We start from the raw sequence: 17417 nt of genomic DNA on the forward strand, positions 1-17417 counted from the left end.
TTGAATTGGAAGTTTCAGTATGGATTAATGATTTATTTTATATTTTCAATGAAATATGTATTTTCTAGTTCTATACACTAAAGGCATAGAAATAATGACCAACCTATTAAAAATCAACACTTCTTGTACACATTCTGTGGTATCTAATACTATACCCTACTAAAAGACATTCCAAGTCTAGGGAAATGACTCATTCCAGGTCTATGGAAGGAACTATACAAAATGCACTTGGAACATTGTGTCGTAACAGAAAGAAATGAAGCTATTATAATTACTGAGTTCATGTCAAGAGTTTTCAGCAGCCAACTGGAAGATCTTGCCATTGGCTGAAGATATGAAAATTTAGATATCGAAAGGAATAATGCTTGCAACATATTAAACACATCACTGTTAAATCCACAGCATCATAGTGATAATTTTGAAAATAGATAGAAGCCTCACCAGTCTCCTTTATGTTAGTTAGGAAACCAACTCATAAATTTTTTAACATAAACTTTTCATTTTAACATATTTGATTTACAGAATAGTTGGAGAGATACTACAGAGAGTTTCCCTATACCCCTCACCTAGTTTCAGTTTTCTTTAGTGTTACCTTACATTACTCTGGCACATTTACCAAAATTAAGAAACCGACACTAGCATGTTACTGTTAACTAAACTCCAGACTTTATTTGGATTTTATCCGTTTTTCCATTAGTGTTTTATTCTGTTCCAGAATCCAATTCAGAATACTTGATTGCATTTAGTTGTCATATCTCTTTGGGTCTCTTCTATTCTGCAACAGTTTTGTCATCTTTGTTTTTCATGACCTTGACAGTTGGATGAGTACTAATCAGGAGTTTTGTAGAAAGTACCCCAGTTTGGATTTGTCTGATGCTTTTCTCATACTAATTGAGGTTTTGGATTTTTGGTAAGAATACTATAGAGTATCACATCATACCAGGGGTTCCATGGTATTCCCATTGACATCACTAGTGATAACCTTCATCAACTGGTAAAAGTGTATTTGCAATGTTTCCCCACTGTAAAGTTAAAACATTTCCATTCCATAATCTATTCCATAGAAGTGAGTCAAGAAGTATGGCTCACTCTCTAGGGTGAGAGAATATGTACATATATTACTTGGAATTTTGTAAGGAAGATCTGTCTCTTCTTCCCTCATTTTTTAATTTAATCATTTGTTTATATCAGTATGGATTTATATTTATTTTATACTTTGGGTTATAATCCAATGTTAAATTATTTACTAAATATTTTGTTGCTTAAGTTACTCCAGCTTTGGACATTTGGAGCTACAATTATTCCTCCATCCTTTTGTTTTTTGAACACTTCCATGCTTATTGTAATTACAAGATAATCCAGGATCATCTTGTATATTTTCTGTTGTAGCCTTAGTATGGTACATTTCTTCAAGGAGTCCTGTTTGTTCTTATTGGAAGATGATACTTAAAACCCAAAATCTGGACAATGGGTTTGCTCATTGTTACTGGGTTGTCATTGTTTTTAGGTTTTCATGTAGGATAGAGCTTGTATACTAACTTATGCATACATACATATCAAAAATTATTTCTCTAGTTATCCATCGATATATTTATTAAGCTAAATATGAGTTCATACTGATTTCTCCACCTCAAATGCAGCACTGCCTAGTTTGTTCTAGTTTCCCTTCGTCCTTATCTTGCTTAGATATCAAAAGAAATGATATCTGCCATATATTATAACATATAAATATTAAATCTATGACATTATAATGATGAGTTTTAAAAGACAATAGTCTCACCAGTCTCCTTTATATAATGTTAGGAAAGCAACTCATAATTTCTCTCCAACTATGAGAAACCTGGTTCCAACAACCAATAAAATACATTTACTTATGATATAAACCTAAATTTAAGTTTTGCAAAACAATTTAATTTTTATACCATATTTTTGTTTTAATCTGCTGGTGATTACTGAAAACCCATGTATACTATTGTTGATTATCTGCATGCCTGGAACACACTGAATTCTATAGACATTAATATAAATGGATGACATTGTTTATGGCATTCTGTCCTATAAGAGGCAGGTGCATTATCCAGACTAATACCAACAATTTAATAAATTTATTTATGTATTTATTAGCTAAATCATTTCTTGACAAGGCCTAGATTTTTCAATATGTATGTATTTTTCCCCAACTAAACTGATACTTTTTGATTTTCATATAGTTTGATGCAATCAAATTCTAGCAATAGGAACAATACCCTAGTGCCTCATAGAGTGCATTGCTGTACCTTTTTATCTATCTGTTAAACTTGCTTGAAATCAGCACACTGATCTTGCCCTATAGCAGTTGCTTGATGAATCTTTTTCCCATCTATCTACCCCACATGGTCTCTCCATGAAACTGATTGACATTGTGCATGATTTAAATGCTGATAAGTTATCACTCTTTCAAAACCACAGAATCCTCATTACACCAAAAAAAAATTACTTTCCTTGTTTTATGTTCCTCATTCCTCTCTGGAGTCACTGCAATTGAAAGGGGTCACCAAGTAAGACTAATTCACTCATTCATTCACCATTTATTTATAGAACACTTACTATGGATCATGGTATCATGAAGGAATGAAAAAGTGTTTTAGCCTTTATGGCATTTGTTCCTTAAAATTAAAAGATTCCAAATACAGACACATATATATAAACACACATATCCAAGTGAATACAAAAAAAATATGTTGTAAACTTTACATTAGTGGTAGAAACCTGATGTGATTGATCTCCTTCAAGACAGGAATTATGTTGTATTAAACATGAATCTACCCCTACAGCAGCACTAGCTCCTCATCTTAATACCTATTCAAGGATAGGAATAGCCAAGTAAAGTATCATGGGAAAGTTAGTATTTGAGCATGATTATAAAAAACTGGAAGGTTATCATTTGTTGAGAAATGGAGGAGCATTCCAGACAGAAGAAAGAAGTGGGTGCTCATTAGGAGCAATGAGTAACCCAGAGATGGGAATCATGATGGGGATTAGTAGCCAGTAGGACTCAGGAGTTTAATAAAAGCCAGACTCTGAAGAGCCTGGCATATGTAGACATGAAATAAATATTTTGTAAACAAATTGGAAAATGATACAAAATGGGGTGTTGAGACATACATTTCTCCTTTACCTTGTTTATTAACAAATACTATTGTATTTCTTTTAATAATGGAGTCACAGATTGTTTGTTTAACTTGATTCATATACAGGCAGTTGATGGAGAATTGATGAAATTACTTTGATAATCAAACTCCTCCAAAATGATATTTCAGATTTAAAAAGTGAATATTATATTGTGTTTTCCAGTTTAAACAACTGCACGGGACACATTCACAAATTATGTGTTTAGTATTTTAAAATTTAATTTGACTTTGGACAGTTTATGCTATGGCTATAATTCTTCTTTATTAGGCAACTACAATGATTTAAGAATGTAATTTTTAGTTCTTAAAACAATCTTTCAATTTAGGTACTACTAGCCTTGTTTTAGAGATGAGAAGATTAAAGCATAGAGTGTTTAAGTAACAAGCCCAATGTCACATAGCTAGTAATGGTATAGCAGGATTCAAAGAAATATCCAGTTCCATAAATATCACTTATATTTATAAGAAAAGCCAAGTGTTTGGTTTGCACCAATTGTCATGGCTCTGACTTAAGCTGAAGCTTATGCATCATTAATGAAAGAAAAATTATGTACTTTCTAATATTGTTGAAATATTAGTACTAAGTCATTTAACACAAATGCCATGGTAGCAAAGTTAGATCAATAATAATTATTTCTTCCAGTTTAACAAATATAAATATTTGATTGGTTAGGAAGGAAAGAAAATCTAAAGAAAGGGAAATAAGTATACTCACTCTAGTTATATAACCATCTGGTACTTGAAACAACTCAAATGGTTGATCTATAATAGAGTTACCCTCTCCCTATTATAAATCATATACATCCCAGTTTAGTACATTTAAGTTCTAAACTTTTTTCTGATTCCTTTTTTTTCCTCCCTTTTTTATCACCTAAGAAAATTTTGAGTTGTATGTATTTAGTCACACCGTATCCAACTGCTTTCCCTTGAAAATATCCTTGGCTGTGACTGAATACATTTTGCAAAGCATTTTTAACAAAAATAGCATGGAGCCATACTGACTTCACTTTCAAGATGATTCTACTCACAAACTTGTCTGGTTTCCTGAATGTTCAAAACAGTCTTGTGCAAAATGTTTGTCAGCCAACATACTTCTTAGTCCAATGGAGAGATTATAGATAAGCTATTTATGAAAGTGATCAATTACTGCTATCCCCAGATAAACTCTTAAAATCTGATTATTTCAATATCTTTATTAGAAGAATACAAAAATATATTTCTATAAAGTATACATAATAGAATATTGCATGTAAATCAGATGTATATCAAAGAAAATATTATTAGTGGTTATTTGGAGAATGTGGGATCATATGTATTTTAATTTTCTTTTACATATTTTACATACTTTCAAAATTTTCTAAATTGGTCTGTATTGCATTTATTTTTATTTATTTATTGAGGTGTAATTGATTTACAATATTATATCAGTTTCAGGTATACAACATGGTGATTCAATATTTTTGAAGATTTTACTCCATTTAAAATTTTATAAAATATTGATTATATTCCCAGTGTTGTACAATATATCCTTGTGCCTTATTTATTTTATACCTAGTAGTTTGTACCACTTAAGTCCCTACCTTTATCTTGCCCCCTCCCCCCTTCCCTCTTCCCACTTCCCACTGGTAACCACTAGATTTTTCTCTATATCTGTGAGTTTTTTTCTCTTTTGTTAAATTCATTTGTTTCTTTTATTTTTTAGATTCAACATATAAGTCATAACATACAGTATTTGTCTTTCTCTGTCTGACTTATTTCACTCAGCTTAATACCTTCTAGGTCCATCCATGTTGTTGCAAATGACAAATTTTCATTCTTTTTTAAAGCTGAGTAATACTCCATTGCATATATATATATATATATATATATATATATATATATATATATATATATATATATATATATATATACCACATCTTCTTTATCCATCATTTGTTGATGGACACTTAAGTTGCTTCCATATCTTGGCTTATAGAAATAATGCTGCTAATGGATTTTGGGGTGCATGTATATTTTCCACTGAGTTTCATTTTATTTGGATATATACCCAAGAGTAGAATTGCTGAATTATATAGTAGTTCTATTTTTAGTTTTTTTTGAGAATCTTCCACACTGTTTTCCACAGTGGCTACACCAGTTAACATTCCCACCAAGAGTGTACAGGATTCCCTTTTCTCCACATACTCACCAACATTTGTTATTTGTGGTATTCTAGGTAATAGCCATTCTGACTGGTGTGAGGTGATATCTCACTGTGTTTTTGATTTGCAGTCCCCTTATGAATAGTGATGGTGAGTGTATTTTCATATGCCTGTTGGCTGTCTCCATGTCTTCTTTGGAAAAATATCTATTGGGATCTTCTCTCCATTTTTTAATCGGGTTGTTTGAGTTTTTTTGATTTTGAGTTATATGAATTGTTTATATATTTTAGATTATAACCCCTTGCCAGTAATATCATTTGCAAATATTTCCTTCCACTTAGTAGTTTGTCTTTATGTTTTCTTGATGGTTTCCTTTGATGTGCAAAAGTTTTTAAGTTAAATTAGGTCCCATTTCTCATTTTGCTTTTGTTTCTTTTGCCTTAGGACACAGATCCAAAAAATACTGCTATGATTTATTTCAGAGAGTGTTCTGCCTATCTTTACTTCCATGAGTTTTAAGGTTTCTGGTCTTACATTTAGGTCTTTTATCCATTATGAGTTTATTTTTGTATATGGTACAAGAAAATGTTCTAATTCCCTTCTTTTATGTGTAGCTGCCCAGTTTTCCCAGCAGCACTTATTGAAGAGACTATCTTTCTCCCATTGTATATTCTTGCCTCCTTTGTCATAGATTAATTGACTGCAAGTGCAGGTGCATGAGTTTATTTCTGGGCTCTCTATTCTGCTATATTGATTTACATGTCTGGTTTTTTTGCCAGTACCATGCTGTTTTGATTCCTGTAGCTTTGTAGTATAGTCTGAAGTCAGAAAGCATGATACCTACAGCTCCGTTCTTTCTTAAGATTGCTTTGGTTATTCAGGGTCTTTTGTGTTCCCATACAAATTTTAGATTTACTTGTTCTAGTTCTGTGAAAAATGTCATTGGTATTTTGATAGAGATTGCATTGATTTGTAGATTGCCTCGGGTAATATGGTCATTTTAACAATATTAATTCTTCCAATCCATAAACATGCTGTATCTTTCCATCTGTTTGTGTCATCTTCAATTTCTTTTGTCAGTGTCCTATAGTTTTCTGAGTAAGGTTCTTCTACCTCCTTAGATTAATTCCTAGATATTTTATTCTTTTAATGTAATTATAAATGGGATTGCATTCTATTTTTGATACTTTGCTGTGTAGAAATGCAACAGATTTCTGTATATTTTGTATCCATTCTTAGATTGTTTATTCTATATGCATAAAGAAAGCTAGAACATAGGTAAGATAGATGGTAGGCAAAGGAGCCACATGGCATCAACAGCTATATTATGAAAGACTTTTAATATTGTGTACAGATGATAGTGGTATCCAAATTTTTCTGCATCCTTCTATCAATAAAAAAATGAGCAAATGTTCTAATGTATCTTTAGTGGTATTTATAAATAATTTGCATTTATTATCACCCTAACATATATTTGAACATTAATTTAATATATTATTAGTTTATATTTGGACATTAAACCAATCGGTGGAGAAAAGTGGCTGTGCTTCCTTTGTAATTGGAAGAAATAAAATGTATATAATGAAATGAACCAAATACTTGTAGAACAAGAATAAAAGCATGCATAATATCTTGGTTGGAGTAGAATCCATATCAAATAAGTGAAATCCCTGGTAAGACAGAGAAAGAACATATCAAATGGGTAGAGAAATTTGAGTATCAGACAGACTATAAAAATGTGTTGAAGAGTGATTATATGTTTTCTAATGGCAGACTTATGTTCATTCTTAGGTAAACCATGAAAATATGGACATTAAAAGGTAGTAAAGAATATTTCAATTTCATTTTATTTCCATAAGTGAAAAATCTTTTGTTTTTCCCTAAAATATTGTTTTTATAATTTGTTAATAAAATCTAATAACATCATGTTCTTTGTATTACAATATGTTTTTATTTATTAATAGTCTGTGAGAGAGAAGTGTGATCAAATGTGCTTCATTAGTTTTGCTTTAATTCTTTATGATACAGACATTTGAAGATCTGGTTATAATTTTGGTTTGTTTTAGTACTGGTTTTAATGGCTATCAAAGTTGAAAATGCACCATAAAGATATACAGATTCAAATGGAACAAGTTTACTGTATGGCGTTATTCAGTCACCATATTTATTTTTCAATCCAACCCACTAATCATTCAAACTCTATGTGTTGAAACCTTGTACTCAATTATTATTGTTATTATTATTTTGATGAGAACTCTTAAGATTTACCCTTTTAGCAACTTTGACATACAACATAGAGCAGTGTTAATTATACTTATCATGTTATACATTATATTCATAGTACTTATTTATCTTGAAACTGGAAGCTTGTACTTTTTATTGCCTTCCTTCATTCAGCTCTCCCTCCCCTTAACCCTCTCCTCCCTGGTAACCACAAATCTGATCTTATTCTATGAGTTTGTTTGTTTGTTTGTTTTTGTAGTATAATTGACCTACAAAACTATGTCAGTTCCTGGTACATAATATAGTGATTTGATATTTCTATACATTTCTAAATGACCATCTAGTTATGACAAGCCTAATCATGAACTGTCACCATACAAAGATATTACATGATTATTGACTGTATTCTTCATGCTGTACATTTCATAACCATGACTCATTTATTTTGCAATTGAAAGTTTGTACCTCTTAAACTTCCTCACCTATTATTTCCTCTCCCCTTTCCCCTCCCTTTTGGTTACCATCTGTTTGTTCTATGTGTCTATGAGTCTGTCTCTGTTTTGTTACATTTTTTCCATAGTATTGTTTTTTAGATTTCACATATAAGTGAAATCATTTAGTGCTTGTCTTTCTCTGTCTGAATTATTTCACTAAGCATAATACCCTCTGGGACCATCCATGTTGTTGAAAATGTCAAGATTTCATTCTTTTTTATGGCTAAGTAGTATTCCATTGTGTGTGTGTTTGTGTGTGTGTGTATATATAAAATCTTATACATATATAACAGCATATATATATATAAAACAATCTTATTTACCTATTCATCTATTGATGGGCACTTAGGGTGCCTCTGTATCTTGGCTATTGTAAGTAATGTTGCAATGAACCTAAGGGTTAATGTATCTTTTTGAACCAGTGTTTTCATTGTCTTTGGATAAATACCGAGGAGTAGAATTGCTGCATCATATAGTAGTTTTATTTTTAATTTTTTGCATAATCTCCATACTGTTTTCCATAGTGGCTACACCAATATACATTCCTACCAACAGTGCACTAGGGTAGCATTTTCTCCACATCCTCGCCAACACCAGTTGTTTGTGGTCTTTTTGATAATAGAAGTTCTGCCAGGTGTGAGGTGATATATCTCATTGTGGTTTTGATTTGCATTTCCCTTATGATTAGTGATGTTGACTGTCTTTTTATATGCCTCTTGGCCATCTGTATGTCTTATTTTGAAAAATGTCTGTTAAGGTCTTCTGCCCATTTTTTTAATAGGTTTTTTTTTTTCCATGTTGTGTTGTATGAGTGCTGTGTATAGTTTGGATATTAACCCCTCATGGGATATATTGTTTGCAAATATCTTTTCCCATTCAGTAAGTGGCCTTTCCGTTCTGTTGACAGTTTTTTTGCTGTACAAAACCTTTTCAAATTGATATAGTCCCATTTGTTTATTTTTGTTTTGTTTCCGTTGCCTGGAGAGACGCATCCAAAAATATTAATAAGACCACTATAAAGAAGTGTATTGTCTATGTTTTCTTCTAGAAGTTTTATGTTTTCAGGTCTTACATTTAAGTCTTTAATCCATTTTGAATTGACTTGTGTACATGGTGTCAGAGAGTACTCCACTTAGATTGTTTTGCATGTAGTTGTCCAGTTTTTCCAGCAACATTTACTGAAGAGGCTGTCTTTCCCTGTTGTATATTCTTGTCTCCTTTGACATAGATTAATTGCCCACACAAGTGTGGGTTCATTTCTGGGCTCCTGTTCCATTGATCTATGGGCCTGTTTTTGTGCAAGTATCATATTATTTTTATTATTGCAGCTTTGTAGTATAGTTTGAAATCAGGGAGCATGATATCTCCATCATTGTACTTCTTTCTCAAGATTGTTTTGGCTATTCAGGGTCTTTTGTGTTTCCATACAAACTTTAGAACTATTTGTTCTAGTTCTGTGGAAAATGTAATTGGTATTTTGATACAGACTGCATTAAATCTGTAGATTGCCTTGGGAAGTATGGTGATTTTTAAAAATACCGATTGTTCCAATCCAGGAGCACAGTATATCTTTCCATCTGTTTCTGTCATTTACAATTTCTTTTGTTAATGTCAAAGTTTTCTGAGTACAGGTCTTTTACCTTCTAAGTGAGATTTATTCTCAGTTATTTTATTCTTTTTGATATGATAGTAAATGAGATTTTTCTCTTAATTTCTATTTCTGATACTGCGTTGTTAGTGTATAGAAATGCAGCAGATATATTAATTTTGAATACTAAAGCTTTACTGAATTCATTGATAAGTCCTAGGAACTTTTGGGTGATGTCTTTGGGATTTCTTATGTATAATATTATGTCATGTGCAAAAAGTGATAGTTCTACTCCTTCCTTTCCAATTTACAGTCTTTTTATTTCTTTCTCTTTTCTGATTGCTAGGGCTAGGACTTTCAAACTATGTTGAATAAATGTGGCAAGAGTGGGCATCCTTGTTTTACTCCTGATCTAAGAGGAAATGTTTTCAGCTTTTCACTGTCAAATATGATAGCTGTGTGTGTCATATATGGCCTTTATTATGTTGAGGTATGTTCCCTGTACTCACTTTGTTGAGTTTTTATCAGAAATGGATGCTGAATTTTGTCAAAAGCTGTGTTTGGCATCAGTTTGAGATTATCATAAGATTTGTCTTTTTAAAAAAAAAATATTGGAGTATAGTTAATTAAGAATGTAGTTAGTTTCTGCTGTACAGCAAAGTGAATCAGGTATACATACACATATATCCACTCTTTTTTTGATTCTTTTCCCATGTATGTCATTACAGAGTACTGAGAAGAGTTCCATGTGCTGAACAGTAGGTCCTTATTAGTTATCTATTTTATATATAGTAGCATGTATATGTCAATCCCAATCACCCAATTTATACCTCCCTCCCCACCCCCACTTTTCCCCTGGTAACCATAAGTTTGTTTTCTACAGCTCTGTTTTGTAAATAAGTTCATTTGTACCATTTTTTAAGATTCCACATATAAACAATGTCATATGATATTTGTTTTTCTTTGTCAGACTTACTATACTCAGTATGACAATCTCTAGGTCCATCTATGTTGCTGCAAAAGGCATTATTTCATTCTTTTTTATTGCTGAGTAATATTCCATTATATGTATGTATCACATCTTCTTTATCCATTCATCTGTTGATGGACGTTTAGGTTGCTTCCATGTCCTGGCTATTGTAAATAGTGCTGCAATGACAACTGGGGTGTATGCATCATCTTGAATTATGGTTTTCTCTGTATATATGACCAGTAGTGGTATTGCTTGGTCATATGGTAGTTCTATTTTTAGTTTTTTAAGGAACCTCCATCCTGTTCTCCATAGTGGCTGTATCAATTTACATTCCCACCAACAGTGCAAGAGGGTTCCATTTTCTCCACATCCTCTCCAAAATTTATTTATTGGTTGTAGATTTTTCCTTGACGGCCATTCTGACCGGTGTGAGGTGATACCTCTTTGTAGTTTTGATTTTCATTTCTCTAATAATTAGTGATGTTGAGCATCTTTTCATATGCCTCTTGGCCATCTGTATGTCTTCTTTGGAGAAATGTCTATTTAGATCTTTTGCCCATTTTTTTGACTGGGTTTTGTTTTTTTGATATTCAGCTGCATGAGCTGTTTGTATATTTTGGAGATTAATCCTTTGTCCGTTGCATTGTTTGCAAGTATTTTCTCCTATTCTGAGGGTTGTCTTTTCATTTTGTTTATGGTTTCTTTTGCTGTGCAAAAGCTTTTAAGTTTAATTAGGTCCCATTTGTTTATTTTTGTTTCTATTTTCATTACTCTAAGAGATAGATCAAAAAAGATCTTGTGGCAATTTATGTCAGAGAGTGTTCTGCCTATGTTTTCTTCTAAGGGTTTTACAGTACCAGACCTTACATTTAGGTCTTTAATACATTTTTAGTTTGTTTTTGTGTATCCTATTAGGAGTGTTCTAACTTCATTCTTTTACATGTAACTGTCCAGTTTTCCCAGCACCACTTATTGAAGAGGCCGTCTTTTCTCCATTGTATGTTCTTGCCTCCTTTGTCATAGATAAGGTAACTATAGGTGCTTGGGTTTATCTCTTGACTTTCTGTCCTGTTCCATTGATCTATATTTCTGTTTTTGTGCCAGTACCATACTGTTTTGATTAGTGTAGCTTTGTAGTATAGTTTGAAGTCAGGAAATCTGATTCCTCCAGTCCGATTTTCTTTCCCAAGATTATTTCGGCTATTCAGCATTTTCTGTGTTTCCATACAAATTGTAAACATATTTGTTCTAATTCTGTGAAAAATGCCATTGGTAATTTGATAGGGATTGCAATGAATCTGTAGATTACTTTGGGTAGTATAGTCATTTTGACAATATTAAGTGTTCCAATCTGAGAACATGGTATATCTCTCCATCTGTTTGTGTCATTTTTTATTTCTTTCATCAGTATCTTATAGTTTTCCAAGTACAGGTCTTTTGCTGCCTTAGGTAGGTTTATTCTTAGGTATTTTATTCTTTTTGTTGTGATGGTAAATGGGATTGTTTTCTTAATTTCACTTTCTGATCTTTCATTGTTAGTGTAGAGGAATGCAGGAGATTTCTGTGTAATAATTTGGTATCCTACAAATTTTCCAAATTCATTGATGAGCTCTAATAGTTTTCTGGTAGCATCTTTAGGATTTTTTATGTATAATGTCATGTCATCTGCAAAAAGGACAGTTTTACTTCTTCTTTTCCAGTTTGGATTCCTTTTCTTTCCTATCTTCTCTAATTGCCATGGCTAAGAATTCCAAAACTATGTTGAATAAAAGTGGCAAGAAGGGACATCCTTTTGTTTTTCCTGATCTTAGAGGAAGTCCTTTCAGATTTTTGTCATTGAGAATAAGGTTTGCTATGGGTTTGTCATATATGGCCTTTATTATGTTGAGGTATGTTCCCTCTATGTTGACATTCTGGAGAGTTTTTATCATAAGTGGGTGTTGAATTTTGTCAAAAGCTTTTCCTGCATCTATCGAGATGATCATATGGTTTTTATTTTTCAGTTGGTTTATGTGGTGTATCACATTGATTGATTTACATATATTGAATAAGCCTTGCATCCTTGGGATAAATTCTACTTGATCATGGTGTATGATCCTTTTAATGTGTTGCTGGATTCAGTTTGCTAGTATTTTTTTGAGGATATTTGTGTCTACGTTCATCAGTGATATTGGCCTGTAAATTTTTTTTTTTTTTTTTTGTGGTATCTTTGTCTGGTTTTGTTATTAGGATGATGTTGGCCTTGTATAATGAGCTATAGAGTGTTTCTTCCTCTGAAACTTTTTGGAGTAGTTTGATAAGTACAGTTGTTAACTCTTCCCTAAAAGGTTGACAGAAGTCGCCTGTGAAACCATCTGGTCCTAGACTTTTGTTTGTTGGAATTTTCTTAATCACAGTTTCAATTTCAGTTGATGTGGTTGGTCTGTTTATATTTTGTACTTCTTCCTGATTCAGTCTTAGATGGTTGTACCATTCTAAGAATTTGTCCATTTCTTCTACGTTGTACATTTTATTGGCATATAGTTGCTTGTAGCAGTATCTTATGATCCTTTGTATTATTGTGGTGTCAGTTGTAACTTCTCCTTTTTTCATTTCTAATTTTATTGATTTGAGTCCTCTCGCTTTTCTTCTCGATGCGTCTGGCTATAAGTTTGTCAGTTTTGTTTATCTTCTAAAAGAATAAGCTTTTACTTCCATTGATCTTTGCTATTGTTTTCTTCATCTCTATTTTATTTATTTCTGCTCTGATCTTTATGATTTCTTTCCTTCTGCTAACTTTGGGTTTGTTTGTGCTTCTTTCTCTAGCTGTTTTAGGTGTAAGGTGAGGTTAGTTATTTGAGAGTTTTCTTGTTTCCTGAGGTAAAATTGTATTGCTATAAAATTCCCTCTTAGAACTGCTTTTGCTGTGTCCCATAGGATTTTATCATCGGGTTTTCATTGTCATTTGTTCCTAGGGTTTGTTTTTTTTTTCCTCTTTGATTTCTTCAGTGATCCATTGGTTGTTTAGTAACATATTGTTTAGTCTCCATGTGTTTGTGTTTTTTACAGTTTTTCCTATAATTGATTTCTAATGTTATAACGTTGTGGTCAGAAAAGATGCTTGATATGATTTCAATTTTCTTAAATTTACAGAGGCTTGATTTGTGGCCCAAGATGTGACCTAGCCTGGAAAATGTTCTGTGTGCAGTTGAGAAGAAATTACATTCTTCTGCTTTTGGATGGAATATCTTATAAGTATCAATTAAGTCTATTTGGTCTATTGTGTAATTTAAAGCTTGTGTTTTCTCATTGATTTTCTGTCTGGATGATCTGTCCATTGGTGTCAGTGGGATATTAAAGTCCCCCACTATTATTGTGTTACTGTAAATTTCCTCTTTTTGGTGGTTAGCATTTGCCTTATATGTTGAGGTGCTCCTATGTTGTGTGCATATATATTTACAATTGTTATTTCTTCTTCATGGATTGATCCCTTGATCATTATGTAGTGTACTTCCTTGTCTCTTGTAACAGTCTTTATTTTAAAGTCTATTTTGTTTGATGAGTATTGCTACTCCACCTTTCTTTTGATTTCCATTTGCATCAAATATCTTTATCCATCCCCTCATTTTCATTCTGTATGTGTCCCTAGGTCTGACATGGGTCTCTTATAGACAGCATATATACGGGTCTTGTTTTTGTGTCCATTCAGCCAGTCTATGTCTTTTGGTTGGAGCATTTAATCCACTTATATTTAATATAAATCAATGTATTGATACATCAATATGTATGTTCCTATTGCCATTTTCTTAATTGTTTTGGGTTTGTTTTTGTAGGTCTTTTTTCTTCCCTTCTTCTTCTGTACTCTTCTCTTGTGGTTTAATGGCCACCTTTAGTGTTGTATTTGGGTTGCTTTTTCTTTGTTGTGTGTGTATCTATTGTAATTTTTTTGTTTGCATTTCCCATGAGGTTTTGATATAACAGTCTATATAAATATATATATATGTATATATACATATTTATACACACACAAGTTTGTGGTTAGTTGCTGGTCTCTTAGTTTCAAATGCAATTCCCATTTCCTGCATTTGTACTCTCCTCTTCTCATGGCTGCTGGTTTTGATATCATATTTGTGTGTGGATGATTTCCTGCCTTTACTGTATTTTTGCTTTTACCAGTGAGCTTTCCCATTTGTGTTTTTCTTGTTTCTAGTTGTGGCCTCTTTTTTTCCCCCCTGCCTAGAGAAGTTCCTTTAACATTTCTTGTAAAGCTGGTTTGGTCGTGCTGAAGTCTCTTAGCTTTTGCTTGTTTGTAAAGCTTTAGATTTCTCCATCAAATCTGAGTGAGAGACTTCCTGGGTAGAGTATTTTTGGTTGTAGGTTCTTCCCTTTCATTACTTTAAATATATTGTGCCATTCCCTTCTGGCTTGCAGAATTGCTGCTGAGAAATTAGCTGATAACCTTATGGGTGTTCCCTTGTACATTATTTGTTGTTTTTCCCTTATTGATTTTAATGTTTTTGTTTATCTTTAATTTTTGTGAATTTGATTACTGTGTGTCTTGGTGTGTTCCTCCCTGGGTTTATCCTGCATGGGACTTTCTGCACTTCTTGGACTTGGGTGATTATTTCCTTTCCCAGGTTAGGGAAATTTTCATCTATAACCTCTTCAAATATTTTCTCAGGCCCATTCTCTTTTTCTTCTTCTTCTGGGACCCCTGTAATTCAAATGTTGGTGCATGTAATATTGTCTCAGAGGTCTCTGAAACTGTCCTCATTTCTTTTCATTCTTTTTTCTTTATTCTGTTTGCAGAAGATATTTCCACCATTCTGTCTTCCAGGTCACTTATTTGTTCTTCTGCCTCAATTATTCTAGTATTGATTCCTTCTAGTGTATTTTTCATTTCAGTTATTAAGACAATAATAACTCTGTTCATCTGTTTGTTCTTTAGTTCTTCTAGGCCTTTGTTAAACTTTTCTTGTATCTTCTTGATAGGTGCTTCCATTGTTTTTCTGAGATCTTGGATCATCTTTACTATCATTACTCTGAATTATTTTTCAGATAAATTGTTTATCTCCTCTTCATTTAATTTTTCTTGTAGGTTTTTATCTTGCTCCTTCATTTGCAACAAATTTCTCTGTTGTCTCATTTTGTCTGGCTTACAGTGTTTCTGGTCTCCTTTTCACAGGCTGCAGGATTGTAGTTCTTCTTGCTTCTGGCGTCTGCCCCCAGGTGGGTGAGTTTGGTGCAGAGTCTTGTTCCATTATCCCCTTGATAGGGGGTTTGACTGGTGTTGTAGTGACCAGAGCTTGCTCTGGATATTGAGTGGGGCCTTCCCTGTGCTCTGTGGTTGTCTGTGGTTGCCCCTTTCTGGGGCAGGGTCAGCTCCCTACTTGTTGGAATAGATACCCCCACATCTGTTTATTAGCTGTGCTTCTGATCTGCAGTGCAATGTAGCCGGGATTGGAGCACTCCCACGGGGAGAGTAGCCACTGAGTATTCCTCCTCCAGAGCTGTTCACCTGTGAATGTGCTCTGTTGTGTCACTGTTCACCCATTGTGCAAGCTCACAAGTTACTCTGTTATTGGCACTGCTCTCAGCCCCACCTTAACTGTTGGTATGCAGACAATTGGCCCTGGTGTCTCTCAGGCATTGTTTTCACCAGGCCACCAGTGTAGATCCACTGAAGTGAGGTCCCAGGATTGCAGTAATCATGGATCTGTGTCCACTGTGGGCACTATGGGGGCAGCTCAGACTCTGACCTGGCCCAACTCCCACATGTACGTGCCCACAAAGTCCAGAGCTGCTAAAGCTAGACCCATCTCAGTGGTAGGAGCACTCATTGTCGATTCAGATGTCCTGCAGGTGCTGAGTTTATCAAGCGTGTCATGGGGGTTTAATCCATGGTTTGTGCAGCTGCAAGGAGCTGCTTTCTTCAGCTTTCTGCTTTCAGCTCTTCTTCCTTAGTTCCACAGCCCCTGGGTTTCAGCCCCACGTCTGCATGTGGGCCACCCACAGGCACCTGCTTCCTGCCCAAGTGAGATGGGGTGGAGGTGGTGACTGACAGGGACGCACGTGATTGCCAGGGGTGAGGAAGGAGGCAGCAACTGACTGAGGTGTGCAAACCCACTCCAGCAGGAGCCACTTCTAATGTCTTCTGGGGGTGGAAGCTGATGCATGGAGAGAGAGGCTATAATGGCAGCCCTGCCCTGCATGCATCACTCAACAGTGGTGCTTCAATGGCTTCCTCCAGGAGCATTCAAGTTTGTGGAGCTCCTCACTCCTGTCCCCTCAGGCTGTCTCCACACAGCCAACAGCAGTCCTCTTCCCAGGTTCCTCTCCAAACCCCACAGTCTAGCATCCAGTCCCCATCAACACCAGTGGACACATGTTTCAGGCTGGGGAATGCAGGGCTGTGGCACGGACCATCTGTGTAGGTCTCTCTCTGTCCTGCCTGCCACAGACTGGTTGTTGTGCTCTCCTCTGGGCCCTGAATCTCCCCTTCTGTCTTAGCTGATCTCCCTGCTAGTGAGGGGGCTTCCTGTGTGCGGGAACCTCTCCTCTCCTTCAGCTCCCCATCAGGAGCACAGGTCCTGTCCCACTTCCACTTTTCATTTTTTCCTTTTCTCTGTTTCGTCCTACCTGGTTACATGGGGATCTTTCCTTGTCCGTTTAGGTGTCTGAGGTGCCCTGCTAGTGTTCAGCAGGTACTCTGTGAGAATTGTTCCATTTGTAGATGTATTCTTTTTTTCTTGTTGAAGTATAGTTGATTTACAGTGGTGTGTCCATCTCTGCTGTACAGCAAAGTGACTCAGCTATACACATAAAGACATTGTTTTTTTAATATTCTTT

This window comes from Eschrichtius robustus, chromosome 11, assembly GCF_028021215.1.
Source record: "Eschrichtius robustus isolate mEscRob2 chromosome 11, mEscRob2.pri, whole genome shotgun sequence".
NCBI classification, from domain to species: domain Eukaryota; kingdom Metazoa; phylum Chordata; class Mammalia; order Artiodactyla; family Eschrichtiidae; genus Eschrichtius; species Eschrichtius robustus.